The sequence below is a fragment of the Pseudonaja textilis genome, chromosome 3 (genome assembly GCF_049901715.1).
Source record: "Pseudonaja textilis isolate UNSWEBS1 chromosome 3, rPseTex1.2, whole genome shotgun sequence".
Lineage (NCBI taxonomy): Eukaryota > Metazoa > Chordata > Lepidosauria > Squamata > Elapidae > Pseudonaja > Pseudonaja textilis.
Window position 1 is genome coordinate 143,255,765 of NC_141992.1, and position 19,321 is coordinate 143,275,085.

The following is a 19,321-nucleotide window of genomic DNA, read 5'->3' on the forward strand; positions in this document are numbered from 1 at the left end:
CTCTTCCTTGCTTACCATCTGGCATGTGGATTTCTTTTTCTTTTTTTACAAAGGGTAGTTATTTCATATCAATGAAGTAAAAAAGTTGTGTTTCCATCCTTGTATTCACTATTTTGTATAATCTTCATCCAATCTTTACCAGACATGTGTATATGGCTGTTGAAAGATACAAATTACTCACTTCCCTCTATATCCTGCCCTGGTAGTATTATGTAATATGTTAATGAAACATTTGCAATATGGAAATCTAATTCAAAGAATTCTGATGACACTCCACATACATTGTGATAGTGATTGCCACGTTGCTTCACTATTCAGGTAATATATAGTCTATATTTGTATCATTGCTATCATCATTTTATCTACATATACATAAAGTAATATTTTATTAGTTACGCTAGACACATTAGGCTTTATTTATATATTTCGTATTTATTGATTGATCTGGTTAACTAAAAAGCAGAGATACTGGAAAACCAATCAATTTCGGTTTTCCTTACTCCCCTCCACCAAAAAAAAAAAAAAAAAAACCCTTGCATTCTTCTTTTTTGAAAAGCAAGATTTATTTCTATTTTTTTTTTCCCTAGGAAAACAATTTTGAAAGAGTTAAATTGAAAATATGAATTCTGATTGCCTGATGCAGACAGTGAATGCACTTTAAATGTTGTTACTTAAGTCACTGGTTGATCCCCCTCCCCTTTGAAATTTGCTGAGCCTTCTTCCAAATGCTCATTTGACCTGTATTTTTATTTGCAACTTTGATACCATTTGTGGCTTACTTTTATGAATCCTGGTATAAGTAGTATAGCATATTTACCTAACTAGCACAAATATCTGAGTTGGCATATGGCTAGTACATACTCTTAAACCCCAGGCATTAAAAAAAGGCATTAGGTACAGTTACTAGTATATATCAAATGTTGAGAGAAGCTCTTTTGCTAACTGTAAACCAGTCAACCTCAAAATTCATTAAATTGGCATCAGTTCCACCACTTGTGACTTATGAAGTTCCATCAGGTTCATCATATGAACAAACAAAGCCAACTTTCATACACTTTGGGATTTAAGAACAGACAGGAAAGGGACTTTAAGAAACTTCAGGGTGGCATGAAAAAAGTGTTTCAGCACTATCAGTACTATCAAATGTAGTAAATACACCTTGCTCATTTCTATTTTACACACAATGGACCACTCTTTGCACATTGCTTGAATATATCTATATCTATATCTATATCTATATCTATATCTATATCTATATCTATCTATCTATCTATCTATCTGTCTGTCTGTCTGTCTGTCTGTCTGTCTGTCTGTCTGTCTGTCTGTCTGTCTGTCTATCTATCTATCTATCTATCTATCTATCTATCTATCTATCTATCTATCTATCTATGGTATTCAGCTTTGTTTGGGTATTTTCCCACGTCATTATAGTTGTGCTTTTAAAGTTGTAGCAACGTTTTGGCAGAATCTCATCTGCCATCATCAGGCTTCTGTATTGTGTTCGTCTGTGAGTTAGGCTTTCACAGCCATTTCTGTTTTAAATTTGGTGCTAGCCTACTGCTGTGGAATGGTTTTTTCTTCATCCTGATTGGTTGGGAGTCTTGGTCTGTGTTTATTGGTCTTGGAGTTTGCTGTGTTCTGCTTGATTGGTATTTCTAATATCTTCTGTCTGTTTTGTAGCGGTTTTTTTGTCTTGATTGGCTAGCAACATTGTGTTTCCTATATTGGAGGCTTTTAGTGCAGCTTGGCTGCACTAGGTGATTCCTGTTTTTTCTTCTTGGACTGCTGGGTCTTTTGATTTACATAGTGGGTTTTGTTTTGGAAGGATTTAGTTAGTTTGTGTGGTGTGAGGTTATAATTTTCTGTTGGTTGTTTCTGATGGTAGTGTTATTCATTTCATAGTTCATTTGGTTGTGCTATAGTGGATTGAGTGGACAAACACTTTTTGATAATGTTGCATTAGTATTCATTTTGTTGGAATATGTTGAATAGGCATTCTGTTTCCTTTTTCTGGTGTTTTGGGTTGCTGCAGTGGTTTGTACTCATCTGAATAATATTCTTACACTGTTCCTCTCATAGAGATTGGGTTGTCACTTGGTAATGGAGTGCTTGGTAAAGAGGAAAATGTTTTTGAAAAAGGAAAGAAAGGTCATTTTCAAAATCCTAGACTGATGCAAAAAATGATCTGAGTTCTGCCTGATTTGGAAAGGGGAAATTGGTAATTTCTGACTCAGTTCAAGACGAACGAGAAAATATTACCCTTTCCTAACTATCAATAATAACTTACCAGCAAAAATGTTAAACTACAAACTACATAAACTAAAGTCATGATAGCATGACTTTTATAACTGGGTGTAATTCACCATGTTACCTTATTTTATATAGAGGTAATACTTAAGATGAGATTGGATCAAGGTAAAAGTCACTAATATACTCATCACAAATGTAATAATTCACAGCCTCTCTTTAAAAGCAGTCTCACAATTTTTGCAGAATATAATAATACTAACTTATAAAAAAGAACAGTTACAAGCAAGTTTTTATTGAAACAGAATAGTAAATTATATTTCTTTGACAGCTTGAATATAATAATTAGGATGAAATAGTAAAGGATCAAGCAGTCAAAAACATGCCACAGACCAGCACTTGGAGAATAGCAATGAAGGTCTTGAAAAAGATATTAAAATGCTGGGTTGTATCTATTATGAAACTTAGAACTGTGCAAGCCATAGTTTTTCTTTTTTAAAAAAATAAATTTTATTAATTTTACAATTAAAAACAGATCTACAATACATACACAGAAAACAAGGCCTTGACAAGGCCGAGAAAAGGAAGAAAGAGAAAAATGTAGAAAGAAAGAAAAAGGGGGAAAGAAGAGAGAGAAATGAAAAGGAAACATTTAAAAAGAAACAATATCCTTCTTGACAGTCTGTAAGATCTCTTCTTATTAAGTTGTATCGTATACGCACATCTTATCGGTATCTATACTTGAATTACCCTCTACTAAGTTTCTCTTATAAACTGTCTATCTTTGAATTAACCAGTTATACCAGGGGTTCCAGTTATTGTAATATATTGAGGACTCTTTGTTTTTTAAGTCAAGCCATAGTTTTTCATGTGACACATTATGGGAGGAAGAAGTTGGACTTTGAAGATGTGAGATAGGAAGACTATTGAAGTTTTGGAATGCTGATGTTGGAAAAATCCATGGATAGCCAATAAACCAATCAAAAGGATCAGGAAATGAATCAACCCAAAGTTCTCTCTCAAGGTATAAACAACCAAGTTCAAATTATCCCTGCTTTTGATACATTGGTAAAAGCTACCACTCTGGAGAAGGCTCTAATGCTGGGAAGGAGGGAAGGAAAGAGAAGACAAGGCTGGTCATCAGCAAGGTGGAGAAGTCAGTTACAGTGGAAATGGATGCACCAAGGACCAGGTTAGGGACAGATCATCATGGAAAAATTTACCTATGTGGTCATTAAGAGTCTACAATGACTTGATGACATACAATCAAATCAAAGATAGAAAGAATAAGCCTGTTAACTTTTGGTGTTAAAACAATTTTTCACTTGATTTTTTTTTTTGGGGGGGGGGGGGGGGGGGAGGGTGATTTCAGTACCATAAAGTTCAAAAATTAAAATTATAATGGCATGAGCATTAAATCCTATCCCAGATGCTTTGCATATAAAATTGTGGACTCTTGGCTTGCAAGGTTAGGAATATAACTCTTTCTCTTACAGCGCAACTATATGTTTCTTTGGGGTTTCCTTCACATAGCTAAAATTTTACAACTGTTGGAATATCACCCACTCTCCAAACATTTATACACAGTCCTAGTTAAATTTGTTCAGAAATCAGCCCAACTAAGTTCAGTGGATCATCCTTTCAGATCAATGTATTTATATAGGATTGTAAACTGGAAAGATTGTTGTCAGATGATAGCTGCAGAGTTGATCTTTTCACAAAGTCAACAGGACACATGGAAATCCCTTATCTTTGGGCTGCAGATGCTGGAATCCCTACTTCTGGGTAATAACAACTGGTAAAATTCGAAGCATCATATTCAATGTTGTCTGAAGTACCAAAGGACCAACTTGCTTCCATAGAGATAAGAACTTCTTTCATTGTTTCAAATGACAACATGTCACATTCTGGAAAAACGAGGTCAGAGTTATTCTTAGAACAGCTTTTCTCAATCAAAATATGAAGATATCAAGAAGAAGAAAACAAAAGTGTATATTGTACCTCCAGACACTGGCTGCTTGCTTAGATTTTGGTATAGTGCCTGCTATGTTGTTTCTTTCCAGAAGTTTTCTTCTGTGTTATTTATACCCTCTAAATATTCCAAAGAATTCTGCAACTATCTACTCCTAGGAAATGCAGGGAAGTTTTTGCTGTTGCCAGAGAATTTTTTGATATTTAGCAGATAATTTAGTTTTCTGAAAAGGGGACATGGTGCTATAGAATAGAGCCAGAATGCCATTCTGAACAGAAAACCACCAGTTACACTTCTGGCTCATTAGATTTATTGTTAATACAATGGCAGGCAATAGCATTTGATATAATGTAGTATTGGAAATTATCCTGGCCACTACATAATAGCAACAGCTGTTATGATCCGTTCATCTTTTTAAAAAAGAAACCATGACCTTCATCCACTCTTCAGGGAATTATTCATTCCATCCGTTTAAAAAAAACACCTATTGTCTTTATCTCAGTTGAGGTCATATATGAAGAAAGAGGTAGATTTGTATGTGTGTATCAATACCCTCAATATGCCTCTTTTTTTGATGGGATGCAAAGAAATCTCTAGATTAGAGATCTGATTTTGCATAGAACACACTTGTGATAAAATGGGGGTTTGGATCCTTCGTATGCACACCACGTAGTTTTCATTATTCCAACAGTGTTTCAGAAGTACTTTAAAAAAAAAAAACTGGACTTTTTTCCTCCTGAAAAGTGTTTCAGTTCTCACCCAAGAAGCTTCTTCAGTTCTAATTGACCGTAGGTTGCAAATATGAGTTGCTGACATTTGTACTGTTACGTTGTGATACATGTTTCATCATTTTGCCATTACTATTTCTACTAGATGTCTCTATGGTTGCATTTTTCTCAGACTGATTAAAATGTGCCAAAACTGATTGGAACTGTCCTTAGTGTTGGCAGCAAGGTTGCATGTGGTCCAGGTATGGCTGAGATCGGGAATTTAGCCTATGATCTCTCTAACTTACTAAAGATTTATGTGAAAACCCTTAACTGATGTAAGCTATGATGGGTGGCAGATGTCAGTCTCCAAGGGCCACCTGGTAATGATTATGGAAGACTGGGACTGGCATACATATTGGGAGCATGAACTAAAAATAAAATGTACAACAAGAAAAACATATCTCTAAAGAGAAAGGGGAAGGGTTTAATAAAATTGATTAAAGATCTGAACTGTTGAGTAAAGTTGATGAATATATATACAGGGAAGTGAAATTATGTATTTAATTAAACTGTATGTCTGAAAATATCTGTGTCCTCTAGGTTTCTGTGGGTTTATTTAAAAACAGGAATCCATAGGTAGAAGGTAGTTGCATGTTTTATTTTAGTGAATGATGATAATGGAAAAACCAGTAGGCTTTTTGCCTAAGGTGAGACTATAACTCACAATATCCCAGTTTCTATCCTTCCTTAACTACCACATTGAACTGAATGTCATTTGACTAACAATAACTTTCTATATATTTCATTATTTACTTATTTACTATTTGGCATAACTTTTGGACATCTAGTGTTATTGGAAATGCTTCAGGATGGTCCTTCTGTAAAAGGATGATTAGCTGGATATTCTGACTTTCATTGACATTTCCATAGGGAAGTCAGATGGTGGGTGCTATAGTGCAATTTTGCACAATAATATTGGTTTACAATATTTTTTTAAAAATGGTTGAAAACTTATGAGAAACTTTTTCACATCTCCTCCTGCAGGCTGATAAGGTTCCACACAAGGACACTTAATATTTATCTGTTCCTTCAGGGTTCAATAAATACTATTTGTGGACATCATGCATATCAGCTAAATATGGGAAAGCAGGTTTAATTGTTCAAGCTTGTTCTTGTCATCCTTGCCAGGCCCAGTATGATACAATTCCTTAATTTGTGCTTTCTGATACATGGCCAAAGGCTAAGTGTTACAGTCATGAAGAAAAGATAAAGTGGAATATTAGCGTTGTTTCATTTTTCAGTATTTATAACTGGAAATAAAAGCAAGTTATGGGATTGACTGTTAGAAATACATGGAGTTAAATTGGGATAAAAAGCAATATTGAAGAAACAGTGGCTTTCTTCTCACTGTAATAGACCAAAAAGGGATTCGGCCTGCATGTTCAAATTACTAATGGTCCAAGTTAAGCACATTTTTGTAGCCCTAGTGAAAAAGAATGCAAGTTATTTGGTGTAAATATCATAATGTGAAAACGTAAACACCTATAAATATAAAGCTTTAAATACATATTTTTTTAAAGGAGTGAATTGAGCCATGGAGGCAGGAGAGGAGCTGGTATTTGGGGGCAAAATTTGGGATAGTAATGTACTTAGGATATATTTTTTAAAAAATTGTTTCCCTCCACTTTCCATTTTCCTTTTCCTCACCTCTTAAAATGTATATATAGCAGATGTTTTCACATGATGCTTTCTTAAAGAACTTACCTGAAGAAAAAAAGACTTTTTGGAAAGGCTTGTTTTTCTGGGGTCCTAATATTTTTCACTTTCAAAAATAAGTTATAGTCTATTAGGGGAATGAGCTTGCCTCACCAGTGTTTTCTTCCATAACCTTTGTTCTACACAAATAGCAGGTTTAGGCAACTATTCACTTAATTATTTTCTCTTGCCATCATTTGCTGTAGGTTGAGATGGGATGAAGAGCTTTGAAGTCACTTCTGAGTGACAAAAGAAAGAAAAGAAAAATTGTCCTTTTTTTTTCAAATATTAAAATCTAGGTGCAGATATTTGTTAATGCTATGGATATCCAAATTATTAGCAAGGAAATAAAGGGCAAAGGTATATGAGCATTTAGATAAGAGCAACCCTTCCTTACAATATTAAAATCTTAATTACTAAATTATCATTCCCCTCCACCAAATTTTGAAGTTATAACCTTTTAAGTTGTTCTTATATTGCAACCCTATGAACCATGCCTCTCAATGTGAGTGAAACTACATCTTGTAAAAAATGTCCATAATATTCTGGTCAGTGGCATGACAGGCTCAAAAAGAGTCACAGAGCTGTAAATTAGCTGGTTGGAGGAGGTGTAGGGAAGAAAGCAGATGGAAAGCCTCTCTTCCAACCCAGGACTGAGCTTCCTAATAACCTTAATGCTGTAGCCAGATTGTCACAAAGATCGTCATGAGGTGTTCTATCTTGGCACCCTGTCAAATGCAGAATATTTTATGCAAAATGAAATATCTTCTTCCGAGAAATAATACAGCTGTAGTGAAATCATTCTCATGTTAAAGTGGATTTCATTGAAAATATGGATTGGCCTCCAACTGGGACATCTTGTAGAGCCCTACAAGGGTTACACTGAGAAGAAATTGATTGTGTGGCATTAGCTAATAGCAAGCAACACATACAAAGGAGAGGTCACAGGCACAAGACAGAAAAAAGGTAAGGCTTAATTAATTATTCTGATCTGTTTAACTAGGTCAAGGAAATTACTTATATCTGTGAATATCAAAGGAGCAGAAGTCAGGAGCAAAGGGTTGTGATGGATCATGTCGGGCAAGGGCTACATCTTTTCTATAGTCCAAAGTTGCATCTTGTTAATTGATGGACTGCATCAGATGTTTACAACAGGCATTCTTACAAAAGGAAAGAAGAACTGAAGATTTTCAGCCCATTTGTGGGGAAGATTGAAGATGGAGGGAGTTAAAGTTAGACATGGACATGCTTTACTTTGTCATGGCTAATTTATACATTTCTAACCTTCTTTTTGCTAAATTTTGTTACTGAATTTCAGTAAGATGACCTCAAGGTGCTATAAAGGTGATAATATAGAATTTTGAGGCCTGGATATGGACTACTGGTTATCCAGGTCCTAGGACAACTCACTGCAGCCAACTTGCCATGGACAACTTTTTGCGGTCAACTCACTGCAGCTTGTGAGTTATCACTGTGGGATAACTCACCATGACCAACTTCCTATGGGACAATTCAACACTGTATTAATCATTTCATTCAGTTACTTTTATTTATTGGTGACCACATTTTGATCAAAATTATTATACATCTTGTATTACTGGATCGACTTTCTTTGTTTTATTATTATAGGCCACAGTTCTGTCAAAATTAATTTAAGTTTTGTATTTGTTGAATTGCGAGTTGTCCATGGTGAGTTGCCCCATTCCATGATATCCATTCCTAGAGCTGAAGATATCTGGACTGTGGAAAGCTATCTATTAGGTGGAATTTCTGGGTAATGTCTTTCTATCAATAAAGAACAGTTCCCTGCACTATTGATAGCATAGTAAAAGATGGAGTGAATGAGAAGTTAGAATGTGTACAGAGCAGGGGTGGGATTCGAATTTCTTAATAACTGGTTCTGTGGGCATGGCCTAATTTGTGGGTGTGTCTTGGTGGTCATGTGACTGGCTGGACATGACTTGTATGTTAATATTGTAAATATGTATATAAATATTGGATTTTTTTTATTTTAAAAAAAGACAAACTTTTACCCAAAATCAAGCAAAGCAGACAGGCAGATTGAGCTGCTTGCAGAATCACAGCTTCACTCCCAGATATATCTTTCTGCAATCTGCTGCCTGAGTTTGCACTGAAAAATAGAAGCTTCAATCCTAAGGAAGGTTCAGCTCTGCTCTCAGGCCACTTCTCCCTCCCCCAACCCCCTGAGTGGGCCTCAGGGAAGCCTCCTGGGTGGGGTGGGGAGGGAGGGGAGGGCCCAGCCAGTGGTGTGACTTGCCGGTTCTCTGAACTGTGCAGAATCGTAACAACCAGTTCTATAGAACTGGTCCGAACTGGTAGAATCCCACCCCTGGTACAGAGGTCAGGAATCATTTACGGATGGCTGCTAGCATCTTTTTAACATTATTATTTTTCTTGGTTGATGTCTGTTTTTCAGCAAAAGGCAACACTTATCTCTCTTCAAAAGTGCTGTAATCAGTTCTGAGGATTCTGATTGACTAGGGTAGTTTTGTGTTCAATTGTGAATGAGTCCATTAAAATGTGAAGTAACCCAGGCTCTCTCCATTCAGTTTGCACAAAACCAAAGAGGCAACCATAGGATCGGGGGATGGGAATATGCCATGCAATGAACCTTCTGCTAAAAAAACCCCCCTACTTTGAGATATTGCTTATTAAATGCCAATTTTGAAAAAAAGAGAATATGCTGAGGAAAGTTTGTTTTGAGTGGAAGCATGTGTAAAATATGATAGGTTAATTTATATTTGTGAGAATTTTAACATATTACAAGATGAAATGGTGGTGGGTCAAATGGAAATTGATTTGCCCATTGCTAGCTCCAAGTATATATTACTCAAGTATCTGGGTGACAAGTTGTGCTTAGAAAAGAAGTGATGTATGTGATAACTGTAAATATATTCTGTAATATAAATGGCAAATCCCATACAGCAATATACATATTTGCAATGGACGTATGTAAGAAGGATTTTTTCAGGTGATACCATTCTTGCAAATGTTGAGATAGTGGTCATAGATTTGCTAGGTCACTTTTTTCAATATGGAAAGGATTTTCATCTGCTTTGTTTATTGTACCTAACAGAAATATCAAATCAAAGGCAGCTAATTAATTCTAAAGTTCTCCCTCTTAATTATTTTCTGGAAGTCAAACAGGCAGATTTTGTTTTCTCTGCAGAAGTAGCTCCAAATATTTTGTGATACACCCCTCATATCTGAGTCAAGGCCCAGTGAAATAGTTTAGGCAGTGCCTGCTCTAGACATTTTGGCAGTCTAGGCACAGTTATTATCTGGCACCCCCTATGGTTTGGCTCAGCTTCTAGTTTTGTTAGGAATTTCTTCTGTCTTTCTTGAAGTTTTTGAACTTTATATTAAGACGGGTTTTTTTTTCCCCCTCAGACATTTTTACCCTATTTAGACAGTCAGTCATTTTAATTACATCTGCACCCATAGTGGTCCTATGAAAACAATTTTCTGAAATTACATTTAATTGTTGAGTGGGCCTGTTACCTCACAGAGTGCAAGTTACTGCTTTTTTAAATTGTGCCTATTATTGTGGGGTTAGGAAGTCTTTTCAATTTTGCCCCCACTTAAAGTATGATACCTTTAAGCCTGTCAGTACTCAGGCTGAGTCTACAGTTGGCCTTGAGTTTAGGCCAGTGAGATAGAATGAGCAACTTTTCCCTGGAAATAATAACAGCAAGATGACAACAGCAGAAACAGGAGGCATCTACAGGAAGAGGTTAAAAAAATGTCAAGATATTGACCATAACTGTACCATCAAATCCTTTTGAACTGAGCAACAGCCAATGGTATCTTCACATCTGCTCCGAAGCATCTTGGCTATTGGTGTCTTCTCAGACATGGATGTTCCTGGATTGCCCAGCTTCAGTGTCAGCCCAGGAAAAAAGGCAGCTTATTAAAGAAAGTGATCATGGGTACATCATGCCTATCCTAGAGTAGGAGATTCTGATCTGGGCATAACAGAACCCTTCCCCATATCTATCTCTGTGTCTGTGTAAAAACCACCATCAAATCTGCAAAGCATTAGACAGCAAGGGAAAAATAAAGGAGCTCTTTTCTTCATGTGCAGGAAATAATGAGAAGAGAACATTTAAGATAAATAGTAATAAATGATTAGCATAGCATATATGTATAGATACATGTTTATTAAAAAATAACTCCCACTATGATTCTTCACTATAGTAACTAACAGTTTTGTGACTTTTAAAAATAGCTGCCTGAAGTAACCATATCGGTCTATCAAACAATAGAATTTCAATCAAACAAGCCCTGAATTTTAGCTCCATTTTGATTTTTTTTTTCATCACTAGAACTCTTGATATCTCATTTCATGTAAATTATTTCAAGTCATTTGAAGCCTTCTGCCCCAAGCCTGGTTTTCATCAAATGATTTCTGGTATATTGCTTGAGATCAACAGCACTGAGAGAATATATAAGGTGCTGTCATCTCATTCTTTCCAGACATCTGCCAGTTCTGTTGCTAACAGAACTGACTACATTATTTGCAGAGGACTTTCAGAGCGAGGCGGTTAAATATGCAACCAAAAAATGAAACACAGAATTCCAGTCCTGGTGCTGCTTTCCCGTCTCAAAGCATGCACTTAATCAGCAATAAAGGGGGGAAAACTAACCCTGAAAAGAAAATGCCAGTATTTATTGCTAAAATTTTGTTTTGCCTGTTAACTTCACCATATCAAAGAATGGAAAAAGTAATAGAGTCTTGTGCTAATCGTACAGTCCCTCCTGTAGAGATGCTCTGGGAATCTCAGAACTCTTGTGCCTCTTCTATTTTTTCTGAAATATTTGTCAAATGAAGAACAAATGGCAGGAACAGGTGTGAAAAGTAGATGAGAGCATTTGGGCAGAATACTTGATATATGGCATTCCCTGGCTTACAACAGCAAAATATTTCAGCCTGGCACAGAACTAGCATGGGTGTATTTGTCAAAAGATGTCCAAGGAAGACTTTCATAAATTCTGGGGAGGTGAGGGTCACTTGAAGTAGCATGACTGTATCTTTAATACATTAAAAAGGTGATATAAGAACTGTAATATATCTTCAAGACATATTTATACTCTGAATTGCAACATATCTGATTACCTACCCTTGATCTACAAGACGTATCTCTGATGTTAGATTTCCATAAGTTTTCTGATATTTGTGTGTCTACAGAGATTGCTACCTGCATCTCTTCAAATAAACCATTGGGAAGGATCTGATCTGAAACTTATCTCACTCTGGTTCTAACCTGAGAAAGGGAGTAAGCTAATCAAAGTATGCTCTTTGACAGTGGCTCAAGACAGCTTCTGAATTAGTTAGGACCCCCTTTTGCATTCAGTGAATTATTGCTGCTACTTAAATAAATATTTATATCGCTAACTGTTGAACACACTATTGTGACATTTTATTGTTTAGATTTCTTGGGGAGAAAAAGGTTAAATATAATTACCTCTTTGTTCTTAAGTGATAAAAAGTGGGTAACATCTGTGCCGACTGCTGGGTATGCAGCAATAATAGCTGAGTGTTAACAATAACACAATGACCCACTCATGTGAAATGTCACTGCCTTTTACCTGAGTATCTCCAGCAGCTAGGAAAATAATTCCTATTCACCAAAGACTAATTTTCACATTTAAAAAATCTTTATTATGGGTCTACGGCAATAGAATTGCTTGACACAGTAGGGAACCCATACTTAGACTGGCAATATAAGTATGAGGAAACGCCTCAAGTCACAGTCAAGCTGGGCAGTAATTCAAGCATCTGCAGCTACCAATTACAGCTGGGGACCAGCAGATGGCACAAGACTTCTCAGAATGAAACTGAGCATGCTCACACAGCCAGTAACAATAAATTATTCAGATGTGATGTTCCTTTTTTGCAGATGTTTGTGAGAGTTCTGTGTGCTTCACTATAAATTCAGGGAAAGCTTACCAAAGTCTAAGAAAACACTCTGTTACATAAAATTGTAGAGTGTTCTCCAGCTATCCCCTGTACTATGATGTATCAGAATGAAGGTATCAGTCAAATCATCTTGATGATGTCATTATACAGTAATCATGGTTCTGTTTGGTTCCAGACTCTGATGTTATACAGACTCTGTATACAGAAACAATATTTAGCTGTTGACTTGAATCCAACTCAAGATTATAATTGCTTCACTATTGAATTAGACAGTTGGTGCTCTTAATTCCTCTTAATTCCATCCTATTAGGCACCTCTGTAGATGGATGAATGGCTTTAGGTAAAGTTCTGTCCGGTTCACACTAAGATGGAAAGATCCTTCTCCTTCTCTTTCTGTTTAAGATCTGGAAGGTTTTGGGGTCTGTAGATTCACAGCCTCATTCCTATTACCCACAGCAGAGCTTGCAATACAACTACCATTCCTGTTGTTAGAGCTTTGTTGTTAGAAGGCAAAGCTCTTGAAAGAGTTTCCTTGGATAGCGAATGCAAATCTGGATAATCCCTTAATGGCAGACCTCCTCTGAAGAAGAGATCTGATCTTACCTATAGCTCAGGAATATTTATCCAGGATTTCAATCCAAAAAATATATGATGGAATATTAAGAAAAGTTTAGTTTTGGATAACTAATTGAGCCTCATTTGCTTTGTATAGCACAGTATTCTTCCTAATGCTGTATAGCTTCAGATAATTGGACTGAATTATATCAGATTTTTCCTCAAGTTGTCAAGTTTGAATGTTCTGAGTTGATGAGTGCATAAGGACAAAGAACATTCAACTGATTAAGCTTCATATATTTTTGTACTATGGCTGGTCCTGCTGTCAAGACCTCTTTTGCCCAAAGAGAATAAATAATTTTTAAAGGTCATAAAGGTTATTGATGGAAAATCTGGGGATAGAAATCAGACGATGTGCTAGAGGAGAAAATCCACCTCAGTGGTTCAACCGGCCATAACAGAAGCACTGTTTTGAAAATTAAGAGTGACTGTGTAGCCAAAGAACCATTCAGGTTTAGAAACAGTGATTACCAATGTCTGAATGAAATGTGTTCTTGGGGGGAAAAAAGATTATTTTCATCAATTGAGATTTTTTTTTAAATTCCATCTTCCATGGGAGGCATTGCCCAGTTGTATATTTTATTAATTCTTTCATTTTTGGTAGCTCAATTTCCATGCCTTTTTTTTTTGAAAGTGAAAGGCACTAGGGTTATGACAATATGAATGACTGCCATGAATGACTGTCACTTTTGACAAAGCTAGAGCAGAAACATTTGAATCATTAATTCGTCTGTTTTATACAGCTTGTATCTCCATAGCCAAAAGTTAAGGGCTGCAGTTCTACTTATTTATGCTGGTTCAAAATATATAAACCATATTTTCTTTATTCTGGCCACATCTACAAGCTACCCCATTGGTATTCTTTTATTAGATCTAGCTGATTTAAAATTTCTTGGTTAATATTGTACAAGCATGGCTGGTGCATTATTTATAAAATGTTTAACAACTTCTACAAAACTAATTCACAGCTATAAGACCTTGATTTAGAACCAAAGATATCTTCTCCTTATAAGTAGATTCCTGCTAAGACACAGTGACCCTTCAGAGGCTTCCTCCATAAGAACAAGCTATAATTTTTACTGCTACTCTAGCATGTAGCCTAGCTCCACAATCCTTCAATTCTTTTTTGGGATCCTGATATTAGATTTTCAGGAGAAAGAAGAAATAGGCAATAACAGGAGTGTCCTCTACTTCTTCAGGCAGTGCATAACATGATTTAATTTGAGGATCCATTTTTCTTCATTGGTTATTCTTTATTGCTATTGTAAGGCTTGCAGTCAAGGTAGGGATATTGATAGTCAATGCTGCTGTAGATATCTTTGAAAAATAATAAATAACATGTACATTAAAGATTACACAGCCAGTTTCATGAATGTATTAGGAGTTTTTAATTGCTCATGTTCTCCTCTCACAAGGACAGAGAAGGCATCGGACTGAAGGAGTGTTTTGTTCTTCCAGGTCTTTTCAGGGATAGAAAGGCCCATTTCCAGGAGTGGAATGCACTCCTGGAATGCACAGTGTTTGTCAGAAAGATTTCTCTGTATATGCAAAGAGTGAATGCACAGTGAAATGCATATACAGAGAAATCTTTCTGACAAACATTGAATATATTTGCTAAGGAAGTATGGTGGGATTGGATGATAGGAGATATGAGCCGTGGTGGCGCAGTGGTTAGATTGCAGTACTGCAATCTGGGTCCTCATTTTACTCACCCAGTACTGCAGGCTACTTCTGCTGACTGCCAGCTGATTGCAATTTGGCAGTTCAAATCTCACCAAGTTCAAGGTTGACTCAGCCTTCCATCCTTCCAAGGTGGGTAAAATGAGGACCCAGATTGTTGGGGGCAATATGCTGACTCTGTAAACTGCTTAGAGAGGGCGGTAAAGCACTGTAAAGTGATATATTAAGTGCTATTGCTACAGGACTCAAACCTTCTGCTCTGGTCAGTGCCAGATTAAAAGGAAGACAACCTGAACATTCAGTCAATGCACAAGGAAGAGGGCAATTGAGCGCTACCTGTACATAACCATTGCCTTAATGGGCACTAGCAGAAAATCTAAATGCATCTTAAACATGTGGAAGATCAAGAAAAGACTAGTCTCCAAAGAGTTGCAGTTTTGATAACTTAGGACAATCCAGCAAGCACAGTATTTTTGTCACAGCACTCAAAAATCTCGAGATTGTAAATTTATAACCACCATAGTGCCAGTGGACAAACTTGTCTTCAGCATTTTTGTTTCATTTTTATTTTCTGAAGCTTGGGTGAGACATCCTCCTCTTTCCTTTAACCTTTAACCTTTTCACCTCTAATCAGACAGACCTAATACTGATTGACACTATAATGTTTCAATGTAGCCCTGGATGTAATTTAATTCTTTTAATCCATTTCTATCTCTGAGCATTTTGCAGCCTAGAGTAAGGTTTGTATCATCTCCAAAGAAAGTGTATATATAGATAGATGGATAATATAGATATATCTATCCCAGATGTTGGAATACAAGGAAGAAAAAGAGAATGCAAAGATCTGGATGTGTATGCTAGATAATAGCTTTTTCTTAAAATTAACTATTTAACTCTAGGTGAAATCTACTTAAAATTCTAATGTATCATTAGGATTAAACAGCTAATATTTAGAAACATCTAAGTATTAACAATCTGAAATTTTAAAGAACATATTTGTTAATTGAAAGTATATGAACTAAAATGGCTTGAATATTTTCTGTTGCATAATAACTATTTTTGTTTTTTTAAGAACTACTTTGAACATGTGTGATCTATGTGAGGTTTTCCTGCTGTGCAAGTTTTCCTAAGTTGTACAATTGTGCTCTATTTTTCATGTCATGAAGAAAAATAGAAAAGTAGGACAACTAGTATCTGAAAAAACAAGTCAAGTTTTTGTGGCATAACGTTTCACAAGCTGTAGTTTATTTCAATAGTTAGACTTCCAACAGCTACCTGGAAATATATCACCATTATTGGAGAGACCCGATTGTAAACAAGGAAAGGAGAATTAATGCAAAATAGAGAGGTAGTTTCCTTATTAACCATGCCTGTTTATAAATCAATAGTTGAGTGAGAACACAGGTTATTTTTGCATGGATGGGCTTTATAATATACAAAAGGGCTACGCATGAGAAAGAGAAGGAAACACTGAATATATCTGATCCATCAATTTCACATTGCAACCTGTTTTTGAAATTTTTTTCTTCCAGAGCAATTACCTGTAGGTGACATCCTTTCAAGGCCAATAATAGATTACTATGTTCTCCTGACATCTGAGTCTGCTTCAAAATCTTGTTCATGTGACTGTACTACCTCTTATTTTGTGTAGTATTTTGTGACCTATTGCAAGGATGTCACATCTGTTCAGATGAGTGAATTAGGTAGGACTGCTGAAGCTCTTTAGAGGTATTGTAATACAAGTAGTTCTTGACTTACAACAGTTCATTTAGCAACTGTTTGAAGTTGCAATGGAAAAAATGGTTTGTGACCATTTTGCACACTTACGACTGTTGCAGAGTCCCCATGATTAAAATTCAAATGCTTGACAACTGACTCATATTTATGACAGTTGCAGTCTACCAGGATCATCTGATTACTTTCTGTGACTTTCTGATGAGCAAAGTCAATGGGGAAGCCAGATACATTTAATAACCATATTGCTAATTTAACAGCTGCACTGATTCACTTAACAACTGTGGCAAGAAAGATTGTAAAATGGAGCAAAACTCACTTAACAACAGAAATTTGGGGCACAATTGTGGTTGTAAGTCTACCTGTAGTTGCAAGGGGCAGAACACTCTGTCTATAATATCATTGTCAGTTCTAAAGCATTAATGATACATTAATGAAACATTTCAATGGTTTTATTTGGGAATTATAATTAATAAAAAGGTATTAGATTATTATTGCATATCAGTTTGGTCCTAATCTAATTTTTCCTTTTTACACGGCCAATGTGTTGCAAAAAATAGAAGGCAGAACAGATAACAAGACCAGGCAGGGGCTAAGAGCAAGAAATTTGAAGAAAGAGACAGAAAGACTAGTTCTAGCTGAACAAGACCAAGACTTAAGAACAAATGCAACCAATGCCAGAACTGAGAAGATAGCAAATTCTGTCTCTGCAACGAAGCTGAAGAAACAGTGAATAATTCGCTGCTGCAAGTAAATCATGCAGGCTGACTACAAACAATGGCATGGCATAGTCATAACAAGGATGAATTGGGGTATCTGCAAGAAATGCCATTTTCCTGCAAGCAAAAACTGGATAGAACACAAAATAAATAAAGTAATAGAAAACAAAGAAGCTAATATGCTCTGGAACTTTAAAATTCAAAGAGACATGCACCTTTTACAAAACACCCCAGATTTAACAATTATCAATAAGAAAGACAAAAATGTCTGGATAGTGGACATAGCAGAAAGCAGAATAGAAAAGAATTCTTTAAAAAAATCACACAATACAAAAACCTGTAAATAGAAAGAGAATGACCCTGCAAAAGAAAGCAAAGATAATACTAGTAGTGATAGGTGCCTTGCGTGCAATCCCAAAACCACTGGAGCATTACTTGAACAGTATTGGCATTGACTATATCATCATCAGTCAATTGCAAAATACAGTTTTAGTTGGAACAGCTTATATCCCTCAACTCTATCTTTTAATATTATTAAACAACAATACCTGTCTATCCCAGGTCCTTGGGAAGGACTTAATAGGTGGACAAAAATTACAAATCCAATCTAAACCTATGGTTGACTGTTGGACCAACTACAATATATGTAGTACAAAGGTCATCCATACATAAATGTTTGATTTAAAATTTAAAATTAAGTTGTTAAATAAATATGATTATGGTCTTATATATACAAAGTGTGGACATAGATATGAATTTCATGATGATCTCTGGATCAAAGTCAGAACCGTATAAGCATATGAGCACATAGTGATTAGTGGCTTTCTAATGGTGAAAAATGCATGCCTACCAGCTCTTCTTTTTTGACTTCAGAGTTTCCTCCATTAGCAGAATAAAATATTTCAACTTGCCTATTTGAGTCCAAGAACTAGAGAGGCTAATAGGATAATGGATACTTCATCAAAGGGACACCTATGGAAATCAGTAAAAATTGTTTTCAGGATAGAGGTTACCATATAACCCTGTTCTATTCAGTTCAGGAGGTATCCAGATAGCTTTGGGATACTGCCTGGTGCATTGCCCTGGTATTAGCATTGCTGCTGAAAGAGATCTGCTTTCCCCTTGAGAGTTTAATTGGAAATTTTTTAAGCCAAGAATGGGGAAAAATTACATTGTTAATAAATTATATTCATTGATTAGTTATCTATCTATTTAGGTTCATTAGCCTGTTAAAATGCTATTTGGCAGTACGACAAAAGTGTTCCCTGTTTATTAAATAGAGTAGTGTGCTCAGTTCACTGAAGTTAGGCTGATTTACATCAGTCTTGAATTTGGATTTATTTCTTTCCGTCTCCATTTGTTTCCAATCCTAGGTTCCTTGTACTCTGGTTTTCAATTTCAAAAATTCCAAACTCAGCAAATGTGGAATGAATGAAGCTAAATAGAAATTGTGCCATTTTTACATATTCCAGTAACTAACTTCGTACGTTTTATTACCTTTCAAGTGAAAAATATGAAATGACAACAATGTGAATTGAATCATTTTTTCTGCTATAGCAATTGATAAAATGATCAAACTACTATTTCCTGCAAGGGGAAGACATACATTACATTATCCACAACATAGTTACTAATAGCCTTTTGTTTTCAGAGCTGGGATGAGCAATGGACTTATGGGGAAGGTGATGTAGAAGATGACCAGGCTGACCCCAAGGGAGGGGTCAACAGTCTCAAGTCTCTTTGTGCCCAGCAAGAGATCTAAGTCCAGCCCATCTTGAATTCCATTGACTCTTATCTACCACCTATTTGCTTTTACCATTTTACCATTACTACATTCAGATTCTTGTAGAGAGCTTTAGAACACAATGAACCTATATATCCACTTGAATTGCCTGGAATAAAGAGAAAATTGTAACCTTGGAGGGGTTAAGAGTCACAAAGTTTATTT